At 41.9% G+C, this 17296-nt stretch overlaps 1 long non-coding RNA gene across 1 annotated transcript; it reads right to left on the bottom strand.

Moving 5' to 3' along the window:
• Positions 1–3202: 3202 nt before the first annotated feature.
• On the bottom strand, positions 3203–8508 carry LOC137182186 (uncharacterized). Its single transcript, XR_010928266.1, has 2 exons — positions 7585–8508; positions 3203–6245 (listed from the first exon to the last, which is right to left on the bottom strand). It is a non-coding gene; the product is annotated as an uncharacterized lncRNA (long non-coding RNA).
• Between the last annotated feature and the right edge of the window lie 8788 nt (positions 8509–17296).

The following is a 17296-nucleotide window of genomic DNA, read 5'->3' as shown; positions in this document are numbered from 1 at the left end:
CTTCATTAACTTTTCTTAAGTCCTGTGTGAACCGATATTTATTTGTTCCTTGCTTTAAGATTGGATTTATCGGCGTATTATTTTGGGATCTTCTCTTAACAATTACTCCTTGTTGCAATAAACTTTCAATAACCGGTTTAATTCCTTCTTCCTTTTCTTTAGAAAGTGGATATTGCTTAACGTAAACCGGATATTTATTGGGATTAATTTTAGCTCGATAAGGTGGTATATTTAATAATCCAACATGATTAGCATGCAGTGCCCATAGTTCTGTTGGAACTGACGCTAATATGGATGGCGCTTTCAACTGAATTTCTCTCATTGCATTCTCCACGATCAGTGGTTTCATATTATGCTGCAACGGTTTAATGAAGAAGTGAGTTGGTTCCAGATTATAAGACCATATGACATAGTCTTTGTTTTGATCTTTATTATCTGGTACTTTTTCAAGGTATTCAATACATGATTTCACTAATGGATCAATATCTGTAAAGTCTGTGCGTACAGCACATACAAAGAATCGAATCTCTTTAGTTGTTATTTTCCATAATAATACAAGACCATTGGGAGACATGTAAAAACATGGTGTATTTTCATCCATTTCCTTTTGACTCATCATCTTATTTGAGAATGGAGGATCAACTGGTTTCATATGTAATATTTTAGCTGCAGCTGCTTGTTGACATGCCGCTAATTTCTTGATTTCGTCCATGGTAAACAACCTGTAAATTAAATCAACATTTGTTAATGTGGATGTAGCTGTATAAGCTGTTCCAATGTTATGAGACAATAGTTGATGCACTCTATCTGCAGGAATATGTATTTCCAATCCATCTGGAGAGCATGAAATAACCGCATTTAATTTGCTTAAAATGTCTCTTCCTAATAGTGACATTGGTGTCGTATTACTCACTATAAAGGAATGTTGAAATTTATGTTCATCCACACAAGTTGTCAATGGTATAGACATTGGTTCAGTTTGAGTCACTCCAGAAATGCCAATTGACTTAACGATTTCCTTACTAACTGGGCATTTCAAATCTTTTCTTCTCAAACACGACATAGTAGCTCCAGTGTCCACTAAGAAAGGAATCCTTTTACCTGCAATGCTCAAGGTTAACTGTGGTATTTCCGATGGTTTACTAGAAATCTGTAATTGAGGTGTATTAATTATCACTTTAACATTGTTGTGGATTTTCGGAGCTGATGCACTGGCAGTTGTCAGTTTGAAGAAGAGAAGACCAAACCAAACTTCGTATGATGATTCTGGGAAAACTTTAATGAAGAACCTTGCAAGGGAGAGTGACTCAAGGGACACCTCCTGTTCGTACGGTGTCCCCAAACTCGTCTGACCCTCACAGTCCAAAACCAGCCTTTAAGCCAATCATAGAAACTAGTTCGTCAGTTCCGAATCATAAACCTATGACCTAAATCTGTATCTTTGGTTTGTCTTGTTGCGTCTGATGATGACCTGCATTCTGGCCTTGGTTCGCCTGTGAGGCTCCTGGTTTATTAAACAACATGTGTTATCTTCTGTTTGAGAGAACAGAAGAGTACAGCTTGACATTCTGTTGTCCTGGTCAGTTATGGAATATCCATAACAATCCCCTCTTATTGATCAAAAGATCAATACAAATTACCAATTTATGACTGGACTGGTGGACTGTAAGGGCACAAACAGAGTAGAAACAACATCCGCACAAAAGATAACAATTCTCACACAAAAGTAATACAAGAATCAACAATTGCATTGAACAAAATCAAAAGTAAAATCATCAAAACACATAATCATTTAAACACATAATGCAATAACAATAAAAGCAAACAATCAGTAAATTAGATAAAAAACCCCTCTTATGTACCCCTTTAAAACAACTGTCATGTGACCCATGAGTTCTGTCTTCCAACCACCAGGGGCAGTAGTGAGGCAAATCCTCAAAGAAGATCTCCTAGAACACCAAAGCGTTAAAGGAGGTCATTGACAGAGGTCACCAGTCACATGCGCAAACAACCTAAGACAAGACACTTCCTGCCTCTTACTAGATGAAATCCTAGCAACTTAAAGGGGAGTCATACAAACATTTGATTACATCATAACAATAAAACAAATCAATCACAAAGTGAAGTCTTCAACCCATGCACTTTGCGTACAGTAGAGGGCCATCACCATGGAGAGGTTACTAGCACATACGATGCATGGTGATGTGGAATCCATCCTCCTGGAGTGATCCTCTTCATCGACGTGGATGAACTCTGCTTCGTCTCAAACAGTGTTTTATCATATGTAGACCACCGCCATAGTGTTGTAGAGTCCCAATGGGCTCATTGATTTGTCCGTATGTCCAAGATCTGGCTCTTGGTCTGCATTTTCTGGATCATTCTGCAAAGGGCGCCCCTGTCCATGGGGCACTGGGTTCATGGCACCGACTGTGTCATGAGAAGGAAAGCCTTTCCGCTCTCCTTCGCCTGGAATCAGAGAGACTCCTGTCTCTCTCTCATTTGGACCGACTTGACCTGTCCCCTGCCCGAACCTACTTGTGGCGTGGATCCATTCTGCTCTGCCTTCGACCTTCAGGGCCGTCCTAGTAGTCAGCAGCACCTGGTATGGACCTTTCCACCTAGGAGACAAAGACACTTTTTCCAGAGATTTGATTAATACCAGGTCACCTTCTCGAAAGGAATGAATTGGTTCTTCCGATGGTTTGGGGAGTCTGTCAGCCACCTGTAAATGATACTTTCTCAAAATCTCTTAGTCTTTTCACATACTCAGTCATGAACTCATCCGTCCAAAGCAGAGTAGCTTTGTGTGGTGTCAGTGGGGGACTTGTCCCTGTGGACATTGGTCTTCCCATCAGCACCTCGTGAGGACTCAGTCCTGTAGTTGCACTTGGTGCACTCCGAATGGAGTACAGCACAATCGGCAGTGCATCAGGCCATTTCAGGCCTGTGGCTAGGACTGTTTTGGTCAATCTGTCTTTGATAGTTGCATTCATTCTCTCAACTTGACCTGAACTCTGTGGATGATAAGGAACATGTAACTGCCACTTAAATCCTAAGATTTCTGACAGTCCCTGAGTGATTTTTGACACAAAAGCTGGACCTCTGTCGCTATCTATTCCCTGCGGCACTCCGTACCTAGGGATTACCTCTTTTAGCAGACACTTTACAACTGTTCTTGCATCTTCTTTTTTCGTTGCAAAAGCTTCTACCCACTTCGAGAACCTGTCGGTTATGACTAGCAAGTATTTGAAGCCTTGTGAGCTTGGCATATGTACAAAATCTATTTGCATATTTACAAAAGGACCTGATGGGGGTTCTAAGTGGTCATGTTTCACTGTGCTATTCTTTTTTCTGGTCTGTTGACATATCATACAACTATCCACAAGTGTTTGTGAAACTTGAGTAATGCCTGGAGCAAACCACTGTGAGCGAATAACATCATTCATCACCCCTCTTCCAACATGCGCTGGACCATGCGTCACACGTGCCAGTACATGAAGGAGAGCTCGAGGGCAAACCGGTCGACCATCAGGGTGGAGCCACAAGCCAGACTCCGCGTCAACTTTACAACCTTTACGCAACCAAAGACTTCGCTCCCTGTCATCAGCGTGATTTTGCATTGTCACGACATCATTAGCGGAAGGAACTGGAATTGGATTGGTAGGTTGTGTGGAGGCACATTGAAGTACCAAAGAGGGAGAGGAAAGTGCCGCTTGTTTGGCTGCAGTGTCAGCCATTGCATTTCCTCGTGAAACAGGATCAGTTCCATTCGTGTGAGCAGCACATTTGATGATTGCAAGCTGAGATGGGCGCAAAATAGCATCTAACAGGTCATTAACCAAAGTGTGATGCTGTAGTGGTTTTCCAGAAGATGACACAAAACCTCTCATCTTCCATAACTGGCCAAAATCATGAGCAGCGCCAAATGCATATCTTGAGTCAGTGTAAATAGTAGCCACCTTACCAGAAGCAAGAATACACGCTCTAGTTAGAGCATACAGTTCTGCTGCTTGAGCAGAGGTACCTGGAGGCAGTGCTTTTGCCTCTACTACCCCCCAATCGTTAACTACTGCATAGCCAGCTAGATGTGTGCTATCAGATGGTCTGCTAGCTGAACCATCAGTGTAAAAAATCAAATCAGAATTGGGTATTGGTGTCTGCAACAAGTCTGGCGTTGGGGATGTACACAGGTCAATAGTTGTGATGCAATCATGCTCATCATCTGTGTCAATCAATGGAAGGAGAGTAGCTGGATTCAATGGAGGTGAGCGTTTTAAAGTGATGTGTGGACTATGAAGAATGATTGCTTCATAGCCTGAACGACGTGCAGCTGTCATGTGTTGGGTAGCAGATGTGTTCAAGATGTGAAGTACTGCATGTGGAACGTGCACAACACAGTCATGAGCCAGTACAATTGGAGAAGATTTCTCAATCATGATGGCAACGGCGGCCACCGCTCTTAAGCAACCTGGCATGCCAAGAACCACAGGGGTTAGTCGAGAGGAGTAGTACGCAACTGGACGGTAATAAGACCCATGTTTTTGCACGAGAATGCCTGTAGCAAAGCCATCTCGTTCATGTACATGCAGATGGAACGGCTGATGATAGTCCGGCAGCCCCAATGCCGGAGCCAAGGTGAGAGCATGTTTCAGGTCCTGAAAAGCTTTGTTCATGTCCTCAGTCCACTGCACCTTGGGAGGAGCTGATTGCAGTGTGGCGTTTCGCAAAACAGAGTCCATAGCAGCATACTCAAAGATCCAATGTCTACAATAATTCGCCATCCCCAAGAACGAGAGCATTTGTTTCTTGGTTGTGGGAGGAGGCATGTTAACCAGCAGTTTCAACCTCTCCGGTGACAACAGGCGCTGTCCATTTTTCAAAACATGACCCAAGTATGTCACCTCAGACCGACAAAATTGCAGTTTGGCAAGTGATGCTCTATGACCACACTCAGCTAGTCTCTGTAGGAGCAAGATGGAGTCCGTTCGACAAGCTTCCTGTGATGGTGAAGCTATCAGGAGGTCATCTGCATACTGTAGGAGAGTGGAGCCCCCTGGAAAGTGGAGGTCATCCAAGTCCCGTTTCACTGCTGCTGCGTAAACTGTAGGACTCTCGACAAAACCCTGAGGCAAACGCTGCCAGGTGTACTGTTTTCCTTTGAATGTGAATGCAAACAGATACTGGCTATCTGGATGCAACGGGATTGAGAAAAAAGCTGAACTCAAATCAATGACTGTGTAGTGTGTTGAGTTGGATGGTAGTGAAGCTAAAATCGAATTTGTGTCTGGCACAATTGGAGCTGTTGGCACTACAATGCTATTAATAGCTTGCAAATCTTGTACAAAACGCCATTCATCTGGGCGGTTTGCTTTTGGAATGGGTAAAATGGGTGTGTTACATGGGCTTGTTGTTTGAACCAACACACCTTGATCCAGTAAAGACTGAATTACACCTTCAATACCAGCAGTTGACTTGTGTGGCAAATTGTATTGCCTGACCATTGGTAGTTTAGCACCAGGTTTGAGTGTGACTTCGTGAGGTGGAGCCGAATTCACAAAACCCACATGGTTTTTATGTTTAGCCCATAAAATAGATGGAACCTCTGAAAGCTCTGATGGAGGCCCATACTGTGTGGGGAGGGGTGGTTGTTGCAAAACAAACCTACTCTGAGGTAGCTGGATGTGCTCAGTTAAAGATAACATGTACAGCTCAAGGCCCAAGTGTGTTATTGTTTGAGTTTGAGGAGTCTGCGCAGCTCCTCTCAATGCCTGGCACTGTGCCACCATGCTTTCAAGCTGTTGTGGGTCACAGCCAGGAGAGACAGCTACAGTGATGTATGGAAATGAATCTTTATCATTAACCAATTTGCGCTGTGCGTCAGATAACCGAATTGGAATTGCACATCCCTGTGGACCAACAAACAAACATTGTTCACACTCCAACCCCTCTTGTGTATTCAAAAACACATCAGCTAATTGTTTGTACACCTCTGGGGGGTTAAATGCTGCTGTACAGTGACACTGTAGTACAGGCCTCATGGCAGACATCTGTGTTGCACATGCTGGTGAAATTTGAGCAATTTTTTTTGAATGCTAGATACTGTGAAACTGGAAGCCATGTTAAAATCAAACAATCAGCAATAGTTTTCAAAAACTGAAATGCATGAGCAGCCTTCACATCAGGTAGGCTTAAAAACAATCCATCAGGTGTGCATTGAATGGTGGCATGTAGCTTGCAAAGTAAATCTCGTCCCATGAGATTAATTGGACTTTTCTCAGAAATCAGGAAAGAATGTTGCACATCTGAACCTTCAACAGTTATTTTAGCTCTCTGTGATAGTGGCTCAACAACAGGAACGCCGGAAACACCCACGGTGGTGACAAAATTAGGTGTTGGTGTACATACATGCTCATCAGCTTTAACAGTGGAAATTGTGGCCCCACTATCTACCATAATGTCAACTCTACTACCATTTACTTCAACAGGCATTATTGGATCTTCTGAAGGATCTTTTGAAAGTCGAATTACAGCTGCTTGAATGGGAAATGTTTTTTTCTGATCCTGCCCCTCTATGGCCTCCCTATGCTTGATTGTAATATTGTCCATGATTCACATTATCAACATGTGGAGGAGGTGGTAGTGGTTGTTGTTGTTGTTGTGGTAAAGCAAGGGGGGCTGTTTGTTGGAAATTCCTTGTTTGGTGATCCTGGAATGGGTAATTTTGCTTGTTCTGACGACGACCACTTCTACACTCATTAGCCCAATGTCCCGCTTTCCCACATTTGTGACACTTTCCCGGTTTTCGCTTGTTATTGTTTTTGAAATGCTGTTGTCCACCCCCCTGTCGCGCATGCTGTAACATTTGTTTTGGGAAGGAGGCAGATTTGTCTTCAGCAAAAACTTCACACCTATCTAGCGCCATCATTTTGTTTACCGTTGCTTTCCAGTCTTTGGTTTGCCAATCGGTGACAGACAATTTGTATGCAGCTGCAACATTTGGTTTTAGATTTTGCACAAAGGTTGTAACAACAAAATATTCATTTCCTTCTCGTCCTATTCCTGCATTGCTATCCCAAGTACGTGTAAATCTGTTAACAAACTCAGGTACAGTTTCATATGCATCTTGGACACAGTGAATTACTTTATTAAAGTCAGTGCGCTGTCGTGCACATTTTCTTATTGCTGTTTTTGCTTCTTCATTTAACCAGTCAATCATGGTTCTATGAGGAGGCCACTGGCCATCCTCTGTCCGAGCAGGGAAAAGAAATTCACCTTTGCACAAATCCCACTCCGTTCTGTATGAGCCAGCAAGTAATTGTTCAACATCAGGTATCAGACAGTTATACACAGAGCATACATATCTTAACCATCCCCAGTATTCATCTGGGTTTGTGGTCGGATTGGGGGCATTTTGTGTCATTCCAACTATCTCAGCAGGAGTCCATGGTTTGCAGACAGCTGTGTTGCCAACCATGATTTTTGGAGCATTTATTGAGGTGGATGTAATGTTTAGAGGGGGCTCTAAAATGTTAGTTTTCGATCTTGTATGTCTTTCCAGATGTGAATGTGTCATTCTAGTTGTACCTCGTCTCTGAGTTTTGCTACTTGCAGTGTGGGGTCGTCTCTGTGTCATCTTTGGCCTGACTGCAGGTTCTGTGTCGTCACTATGGTCTGTGTCAGACTCCTCCCCCTTACCTCTGGCTCCTTGTAACTCAAGTTCTACCTCACTTTCTCCTGAGCTGTCCTGAGTGTCTATCTCTGTTTCTTCAGCAACGGCAGCTAAATGTCTTTTCTTTTCCTTTCTTTTCTGGCTTTTTACCTGTTTGAATGACAAATTAGCTTTCTTTTCTTTTTCTGCAGCTTTCCTAGCTTTTTCTTCGTCGGCTCTATCTTTCTTTTCCTGTTTAACTCTTTCCCTTTCTCTAGCAGCCTGACTGTCTCTTTCCCTTTCTCTAGCTGCTATCTGCTCTTCTCTATTTTCTACTTCAGTCTGTAGTCTTTGTCCCTCAACAGCTGCGGCTAGTAAGAGAAATTCATCGTCAGTCTTTGCTTGTTGTGAAATGGTTTGATCAGTCATGTTAGCAGCTGAAAAGGGGTTTGAAGGTGAAAGTTGTGGAAAAATTGAAATCATTGTTTTGTTTGTGTGTGACTCTTGCAAAGGCACTCCAGCTTTGGATACAATGGTCAACAAAGTTTGTGGAGAGGGAGCATCAGTTTGCCGTTTTGCCCAACCGTATATGATAGCTTTGGAAATGGCCTTCACATTCTCACCATGCCTCTGTTTAATTTTCATCATTTCTGTAGCTCTGGTTTGCAACTCTGCTTCCAACATAGGCAAGTGACATGCTGTCACACATTTAACACAGTTCTCCACTGCTGCTCTGAACTCATCAGAAAAACGATCAACTCTTTTTTCATCCAGACTCACTCCACACCTCTGACGAGCAACAGTTAACCACACATTTACACAATCTTTCATATACGCACTATCCCAAGATGGATTTCCAAAATCTGGGTTAACATTGTACTCAGCAATCTGAAGCTTATCTCTATCAAACGCTCCTTCGTATGGCCATTCGCCATCTGTCCACTGATTCATAAGGGAAGAAAATGGAAACACAAAAGTCCATCCTTTCAATCTACCAACAACTCCCGCCGGAGATTGTGGAGAAAACATCGCTCTATATTGTGCATCTGTGAGTGTGTGGGGGTTTGCTTCGGGAAGCTTATCAATGGCAGATTGACCTTTTACTTCTGAATTGGTGCGTTTGTTTCCTACTGAAACAGATTTGTTCTTTCTCTTGTGTTTTGGTGAATGAATTAATTTTGTAGTAGATTGTGTTCTACTCACTGCTTTAGACGTGTTGTTGCCCATTTTAACACATTTACATTAAAAACATCACACAAACAAACACATCAAACACAAAACAGACACATCAAAACTTTCCCAGCATCACCGAAGTTCTTTTTTTTTTACACCTCTCTTCCTGGTGCAATAGCAGTGATCTGAAGCCAAACCGACGAAGCAACTCTTCGTCTTGTGTACACTGTTTATTGTTTGAAAAAATTTTTACCGGCGCCCGACTCTAGGACTTAGAATCCCAAGTCTGAAAACATTTCTCACAGGACACAGAGTGGATGATCCCCGATCTTGGCTTAAACGAAATAGGCCAAATCCTACCCCGAAAACGTCTTTTCTATAGTTTAAACCTCAGGTGGGTCCCCCTGTGCCGGACGTAGCCCGAAGCTAGCCCAGAAATCCCAGCCACTTTTGTGGCACTGCAGGAGTTAAGACTCACTCAACTCTGCCTTTTTTTTTACCTCTTCACAACCACATGCTTTGCACCTGCTTATCACTGCACAGTTTCAACACATTTTCATGTGTTTAGATTCTTTAACCATCAGCTTTTTGCTTTTTTTTTTTTTTTTTGTTCACTTTGTGACCACCTTTAAAGTGAAAGTGATGCACAGTTTCTTTGTGATTTCGTCAAACGCAGACATGGTAAGGCACAATAATAAAATAAAATTATGCACTTACCCCGTCTTTGTTGTGTTGAAATCCTGTTCGTGACGCCAAATTGTTGTGGATTTTCGGAGCTGATGCACTGGCAGTTGTCAGTTTGAAGAAGAGAAGACCAAACCAAACTTCGTATGATGATTCTGGGAAAACTTTAATGAAGAACCTTGCAAGGGAGAGCGACTCAAGGGACACCTCCTGTTCGTACGGTGTCCCCAAACTCGTCTGACCCTCACAGTCCAAAACCAGCCTTTAAGCCAATCATAGAAACTAGTTCGTCAGTTCCGAATCATAAACCTATGACCTAAATCTGTATCTTTGGTTTGTCTTGTTGCGTCTGATGATGACCTGCATTCTGGCCTTGGTTCGCCTGTGAGGCTCCTGGTTTATTAAACAACATGTGTTATCTTCTGTTTGAGAGAACAGAAGAGTACAGCTTGACATTCTGTTGTCCTGGTCAGTTATGGAATATCCATAACAAACATGCTGTGAGTTTAAATCATCCATGTCCCCCTGTTGTCTGAGTCATGCATTCCATATCACATTTCCTGCCGCAGCTGTTTCAGACTGCTGGTTCAGTGTCTGTGTTCGAGGCTGTGTGTATGGGCGTGTATTATTGTTAAAATTTGCTCCTGTGTATGTTTGTCTTTGACATTCTTCCTGCCATTTTAGTTCACAATCTCTTGCCCAATGTCCCATCTGTTGACAATAATGGCATACATCAGCTGGATTTCGCCTTGCTCCACGTCCAATCCCATTCCTGTTGAAGTTTCTCCCCCTTCTTGTCATCTGCCTGTAACCTCCTCTCTGTGTGGGGGCCCAACTCTGCCCTTCACCCCAAGCTCCATTTCCTCTGCCTCTGCCTCTTCTCATCTCTCTCCCTCTATTCGTGTTTTGGAAACCTGTCAAATTGTATGTTGGCTCTTCGTGATTGAGTTGCAAAGCCTGTGTCATATTCTTATGCTTTTCAAACAACCCAATGGCGTCTAACTCCCTTATTTTCTTTAACAATTCTTGTGGAGTTAAAGAGTAAACATCTGGTGCGGCGATTTTTAGAGTGTAAGAAGAATTTGAATCTAGTCCGTTTAGAAACATAGCAGTGAAAAAGGGATCTTTGTCCTCCTTTATTTCTAATTTGGCCTGTTCTTTCCAGCACTTTTGAAATCTCGCTGCATATTCAAACATTGGTTCATTAGATTTACGTTTGCAGTTCAAAATTTGCGTGATATCTCTCTCTTGCGCAGCATTCTTTTGAAGAAAATCAGCCATTTCTCTAATGTGTTCTTCTTTATGCCTTTTGTCTAACCATGGATATTTCTTCTCCAGTCGAGTTTCATGTTCAAGAGGACCATCATTATCAAAACTTAATGTTTCACATGCTTCTATCAGTTTATCTACACTAATATTTGGCATTAAAGTTGTCAATATGTAACGAACATCTCTCCCTGACATTGCGCTATGCATTAAAGCAGTTGTCCACCAATTCAGAAAGGCTGTGGGATTTATCAATGGTTTAGGGGCATCCCGTGTGATTTGTGATATTTCACTCAGCGTCAAAGGTTTGTCTAAAACTCTATCGTCAAACGTGACTAGTGGAAACGCAACATTCAGAGTTTCTCCGTCCGCTGATTGTTTCTCTTGCTCCTCTTGATATTGTATGTATGTCATTATAAGGTCGTGAAGAATTTCCGCATCTTTATCCGTAATACTGTTAATTACCGCTTTAGTATATTTAGGGTCTTTAAATCTCTCTACATCTAATGTGAAACCCTGTTCGCGCTCATACCGTTTCAACACTCTTTTGAAGCGATCAATCATGCATTTAGATACTTCATTGATCTCTATCTCTTGCCCATTCTTCAGTATGGCAAAACACTTTTTAAATTCACAGGACATTGCTTCCTTCAGATAGTTGATTTGTTGTGCCCGAATTCTGTCACTGTGCCCATGGTACTTGCTCGATATCATATCAAACATTTTCCTACAGTTTTGCATCCATTCAAAAGTACACTGTCTTCTCCAGCTCTTGATTTGATTGGATATACTTTCCACTGGAAATATCAAAGATGCAGTGACTTTTTTCGGCGTGCAAGATTTAGTTTTGTTTTCTGTACATAAAATCATCCATTCCATAATTTCATTATCAGATTCATATTCGGGCGGAGATATAATGTCATCTATATTAGGATATAACTTATTCTCTGGTGTTGTCTTGATCATTTGTGTTTTCTCCCCTTGCACTTGTTCCGTATTCATTGTATCTTGTGTCATTGTAAGGTTAAATTTCTTCTTTTTCATTAACTTTTTTGTCATATTTGCTGGCCATTGACGACTCATCATTTCCCATGCTTTGAACACCTTTATCATATATTCTTTGTCCCAACTCGGATTTGGTACGGCAGTATTATCCATTATGTATGCTCGTATGAAGTCTAACTTACTCTTGTCAAAACTACCGTCTCTGGGAAATTTATTATCTGCCCACTCGGAGATGTCTGTTAAGAATGGTTCGACGTAGTAAAATCCTATTTTAGTTTGCATCCACTCTCTAGGTGTCATCTGATTTATTGTTTTAGCTTTAACTTCTTTAAGGTGAGGGTTCGTCTTTAACAATTTCTTCATTGCTTTCCTTTCCTTTCTTGGTAGATCATGTTCTGTTTTGTGTTTTATCTCAATCTCCTCTTTACTCATTTTACTGGATTGTGACCCCATGATTAAATGTTGTTAGTATATAATACACAAAAGCATGCAGCGTCTCTGAAACAAGAACTTTCTTATGTCTCTTCCACTTTCTTTTCTTTTTTTTTTTTTTTTTTTTTTTTTTTTTTTTGTGCGGGCTGATATAACGATCAACTGTATGTCAGAACGCACTCAACCGCTATATAATCAAAATCACAATAACATTTATTTACAAACAGCACAAGGCGCTAGACAGCCCTTGCCTGTGACACTCGTCCAGACCCACTTTCTCTCTCAAAGTGCTCTAACAGTGTCTCTGTCGGGACGGAGCGCTCTATAGCCTCTCGTCTGCACCCCTGCCCAGACCCGCCTTTCTCTCTTTTGAAAAGCGCTCTGACAGTGTGACTTATACTGTGTGTCCACTCCGGAGATTTCTCTTTTTTTTTTTTTTTTTCTATGTGTCTGACCTCTCTTCGTCAGAACACCAAGGCGCGCGCTCGTAAGGCACACACAGTCCGACCCCAATGATAAATTATATGTTAAGTGCCCCTGACAACAGTTGCTCAAAACCAATCAACAATCACTATAAGAAGTGGTTTCAATAACCGTACCAATTTTAATTAATAATTTGATTCAGTCCCACATAGCCAATAGAACAACATCACACCACATCATCCAAAAACCAGGTACTTCGCAGTGAGCAGTCAGGTAAGCAGTGAAATTCAAAATATCACAAACATCTGCTTACCTGATATCTCGTCACCGGCTGTTCGTGACGCCAAATGAAAGGAAGGATGTGTGATGATATCGTTCAAAGGAAGAGCTGGCGAAGTTCTTGTTTTGTAGACGTTTATTAGACGATGGCCATCGGGTCCATTCCATATACAAAGATGGTCTGGGCAATGTACCACTGTCGGTGCACAGCTTATATAGGGTTACACATCTGTATCTTATCATATGAATAACATGTTTTCCAGGGGCACTACCTCCGTTGGGAGCCATCCATCAAGTGATTGACAGCTATCTCACAACATATTATGTGTCACAACATGCCCACATCTGGAACCGTTCCAAACTTAACCATGGATCCATTGTTTGTATCTAAAAGACCCCCCAGAAGGGCTATGCCATATTACCCAAGGTGTCATGCAGACTAGGGAATGTTTCTGTCACACGTCCAACATCCAAAATCAGTAAAATACATAGGGTCAGATAAAATCATACTAACACTATCTTTTTCTGAGTCCAGGGTGGTGCCCCGTTATTATTAATTCTTATTAATAATTTTATTGATTTTAAAATTAATATTTTATTGCTGATAACCAAACTTGTAGCCATGGCCCAACAGGATATTTGCAAAGATCTTCAAAGACATGGCCCTGGGATACAGTCCTTCCACCCCCTCCTCTACTACAAGCTTTAGAGGCCATCCCAGGCCTCATCCTCCCCACCACCACCCTAGGATCATCCCCCCTGTTGTGAAGAGACACAACAGTTCAGCCTGGACCTCCCATTCCCCATGCATCCACCACCTCACCACTGTGAAGCACAACCAGAGGAGGCTACCTTCCCTCTCCTCAGCCCCTGCCCACCAACCCCCTTTACTGCAGCAGAGCTATGCAGCAGTAGTTGCCTCTTGTCCCTCCCCCCACCTACAGCAGCAGAGCTATGCATCAGTAGTTGCCCTATGTCCTATGCTGCAGTTGTAGCCCAGCCTATTGTCACACTCCCTCCCCCTGCTACCACTGAGCTGGGAGAAGTCAGGGAGATGCTGCACACCCCTTGCACCCGACTTCTGTTCAGCTAAGATGTACATACTTGGAACACCTCTCCACTTGAGTAACAGAACAACATGGAAATGTATTGTTAGTTAGTAGTAGTAATAATAGCAATAGTAGTAGTCAGTACAGTAGTAGTATTAGTGAAAATAGTGGCCTTGCCTCCATGGAATGTACTCTATATTATATTATGATATTATTGTTTAGTATTGTAAATGTATAGGTAATGGTAGATGTTTTCGTATTTGTCTCACTATATGGGTTCATTTTGACTGTTTTGAATGTGTTCATTTCATATAAGCTGCTGGAATATTCAGGGTCTCCACTCCTCAACCTTGAAGTGGACCTCAACCTTGAAGTGAACCTCTGAATAGTGGGAACCCTGAATTCACGAAATCCATCAAAGATGTTGATGTAATTGTGTGACAAACACATGGTGTCAAAATGATCTGCTCGCTCACCGTCATCCAGGATATAATGAAGTCATGGTACCCTCTATAATATTAAACAACATACACAAGGGCAGAACATCGGGGGGGATCTTGATGTGGTATAAAGGAGATCTTTGCCATCAGATCTCACCGGTAAAATGGGGTAAATCACATATTTGGTTACATTTAGATCAAACACTCCGCATAACTGACAGGGATCTATATATCTGTGGTATTCTTATTTTGAAGAAGACATTTTTGAAATCCTCCATTCAGAAATTGCCTATTTCCAAGCCCAAGCAAACATACTTATAACTGGAGATCTGAATGGCTGAACAGTAATTGAACCTGAAGTCATCAACCCACAGGGCAACAACCATGTGTTTGGTCAGTCTCCCCTGTTTACCACACCAACCATCACTCATCGGAAGAACCTTGACTCTGAAATAAATCAAAGTGGCAGGGAGGTAGTGCATCTCTGTCAGGCCTTAGGCCTGTACATAGTTAACAGTAGGTTCAGAGGGGACTCCTTAGGGAGGTTTGCATACTCTTCAGCTCTTGGGTCTAGTGTAGTACCTATGTATTCACTGACACGGACCCCTCCACTATCAGTGCATTCACTGTCAGACAGCAATCCCTCCTTTCAGATCACAACCAAATAAATGTGTTCTTTAAACTCTCAGTTCAAATGAGTGACACAAAAAAGGAACCCAGTAAGCTGCATAATTATATAAGTCTGTATGAATTATATATTGTCTCCAATACTTAAAAACATATCAATATATGACCAAAATCAATATGTCCCTACCAGAGATGGCATAAACAAGGCCATTGTCAATATGATATTTTAGAAGGCAGCTATTAAAGCTGACCTTATAAAACAAAAACGGAAGCCTGTTAAAAAGCAAAACGATGTGGTATAAGGGGCAAAATGTATGATCTGGTCAAATCAATTCATTTGTAAAATAGGTGTGCTGTTAAAATTGGAGACAAAAAAAAAGATTTTTTTATCCAGAGAAGATGTCTTCTTCAGGGCAATTTCAGTCCAAACTCTATATTTTCATATTTGGACTCCACTAGAGTAGCTTTATATGATTCACAGTTCAAAAAACTCTGTATTTATCTTCTACTGGCTTTTTATGCAGCCCCTCAGTTCAGCCTCTGTCTCTTAACAGGCAGCTTTAGCTCCTGTCTCTTTAAGGCTCCCCACCTGATGAACCCTCTCTGTTCTGATTGGCCAGCTTTCTGGAAGCCTGTCGAGGGGCAGCCATATCAGAGTCATGTTAAGTTAGCACCAATGCAAACCCAACATTTCCTGCTTTACTGCTTCAAATTAAAAGTTTTTAAATGACTAAATAATGGGAGACTTTTATTGTGAAGAATTTACAGGAAATGAAACATGCTCCTCACCAAATTAGAGGAGCTTCATTAGCAGCACTAAAAACTGGTCCACACAACAACATATAGAGATATTTGGAGCTATCAGTTAGAAGTAGGGCAGGGAGGAATAGTACAAGCAGAAACAGCCACAGTGATGATGATGTTTGATGAAGAGCTGCAGACAACCAGCATACCTCCAACAGGTAAACTACTTATTTTACTTCGCCTGCTGTGTAATGGAAAAACACTCACAGCATGGCAGTTCAACCTCAGTCATGGCTAAGCGTGACCACCCCCAAAACAATAGAAAAATGCCATAATGTTAGCGGAATGGAGCAGTGAACTGATGCGCTGTGCGTGCAGCAGATGACCATATAAAGAAATTTGTCATGAGCCGACGCCTGCCTGGGCAGAAAGTAGAAAATAACGTTGGAAACAATTATGCTTTTCCTTATTTTCAGCCATGTCCTTCCACCAGTCCACCAGATGCCCTCAGTCTTTTCTGCCTGTTTAGGACTGGACTGAGTGGGAAGAAGGACAGATAAGAGGTTGCAGATTATATTTAAGGACCACTTGAGATAGTGTTGCTTGCTATATTGACTCTCATAGAAACTAAATGTAAAAGTGAACTGAAACGCCAAGCAACAGTTGTCTTTCTTTATGTTGTGCCTTGCAGCCTTAATATGCAGGCCACTCCACTGAACAGATTTATTGGCTTTTGTTTGTCAACAGCAATTTATGTTTCTAGTCTTTGGTAAAAGTTCTTGTGTGGGTGATGTAGTGCTGAAGTTATGTTTGCTGTGTTTGCCCAGTGTGACTTGTCTACTTATTAAGTTATATTTATGTAATTCCAAGACAGTTTAATGAATGACAGTTTAGATATTAAGAAGATTGTGCATGGTTATATTGTGGACTTTGGCTTGTGGATGAAGTTATGTTTTTGATGTGCTCTCAACCCACAGCAGCTATTGCCTTAAGTTGTGTCTGTTTTTTCCCAGCTGCTCTTCTCTCCACACCTGCCCTGCATGCAGTCTCATTAGCCCTGCCCCTCTCCCTGTGTCTTCCCTCAGCCTATCAGCTCCTTGCCTGTTCTCAGTTTGGTCACCTGTTCCCCATTCCCTCATTAGTTCAGTTTATATATAAGTCTTGGTTTTCAGTTCAGGCCATAGCGTATGATTCACATCATTTTCAAACTCATAAAACAATTCAGTGACCCCTCGTGCCCTATAGATGGGGACATTGTTACCCTGGAAGAGACCACTCCCATTAGGAAAGAAATGTTTCATCATAGGATAAAGGTGATCACTCAGAACAACTTTGTATTGATTTGTAGTGACCCTTTCCTCTAAGGGGACAAGTGGACCCAAACCATGCCAGCAAAATGCCCCCCACAGAATAACAGAGCCATTGGATCCCCTCGCTGTAGGGGTCAAGCATTCACACCTGTACTGGTTTTCCATTTGTTACCCATCTGTACATATGTACAGTATATTCAAAGAGAAGAAGTACGA

The sequence above is a fragment of the Thunnus thynnus genome, chromosome 4 (assembly GCF_963924715.1).
Source record: "Thunnus thynnus chromosome 4, fThuThy2.1, whole genome shotgun sequence".
In the NCBI taxonomy this organism is placed as follows: domain Eukaryota; kingdom Metazoa; phylum Chordata; class Actinopteri; order Scombriformes; family Scombridae; genus Thunnus; species Thunnus thynnus.
The sequence above is the reverse complement of the archived record's forward strand: the minus strand, read 5'-3'. Positions and strand labels throughout refer to the sequence as shown.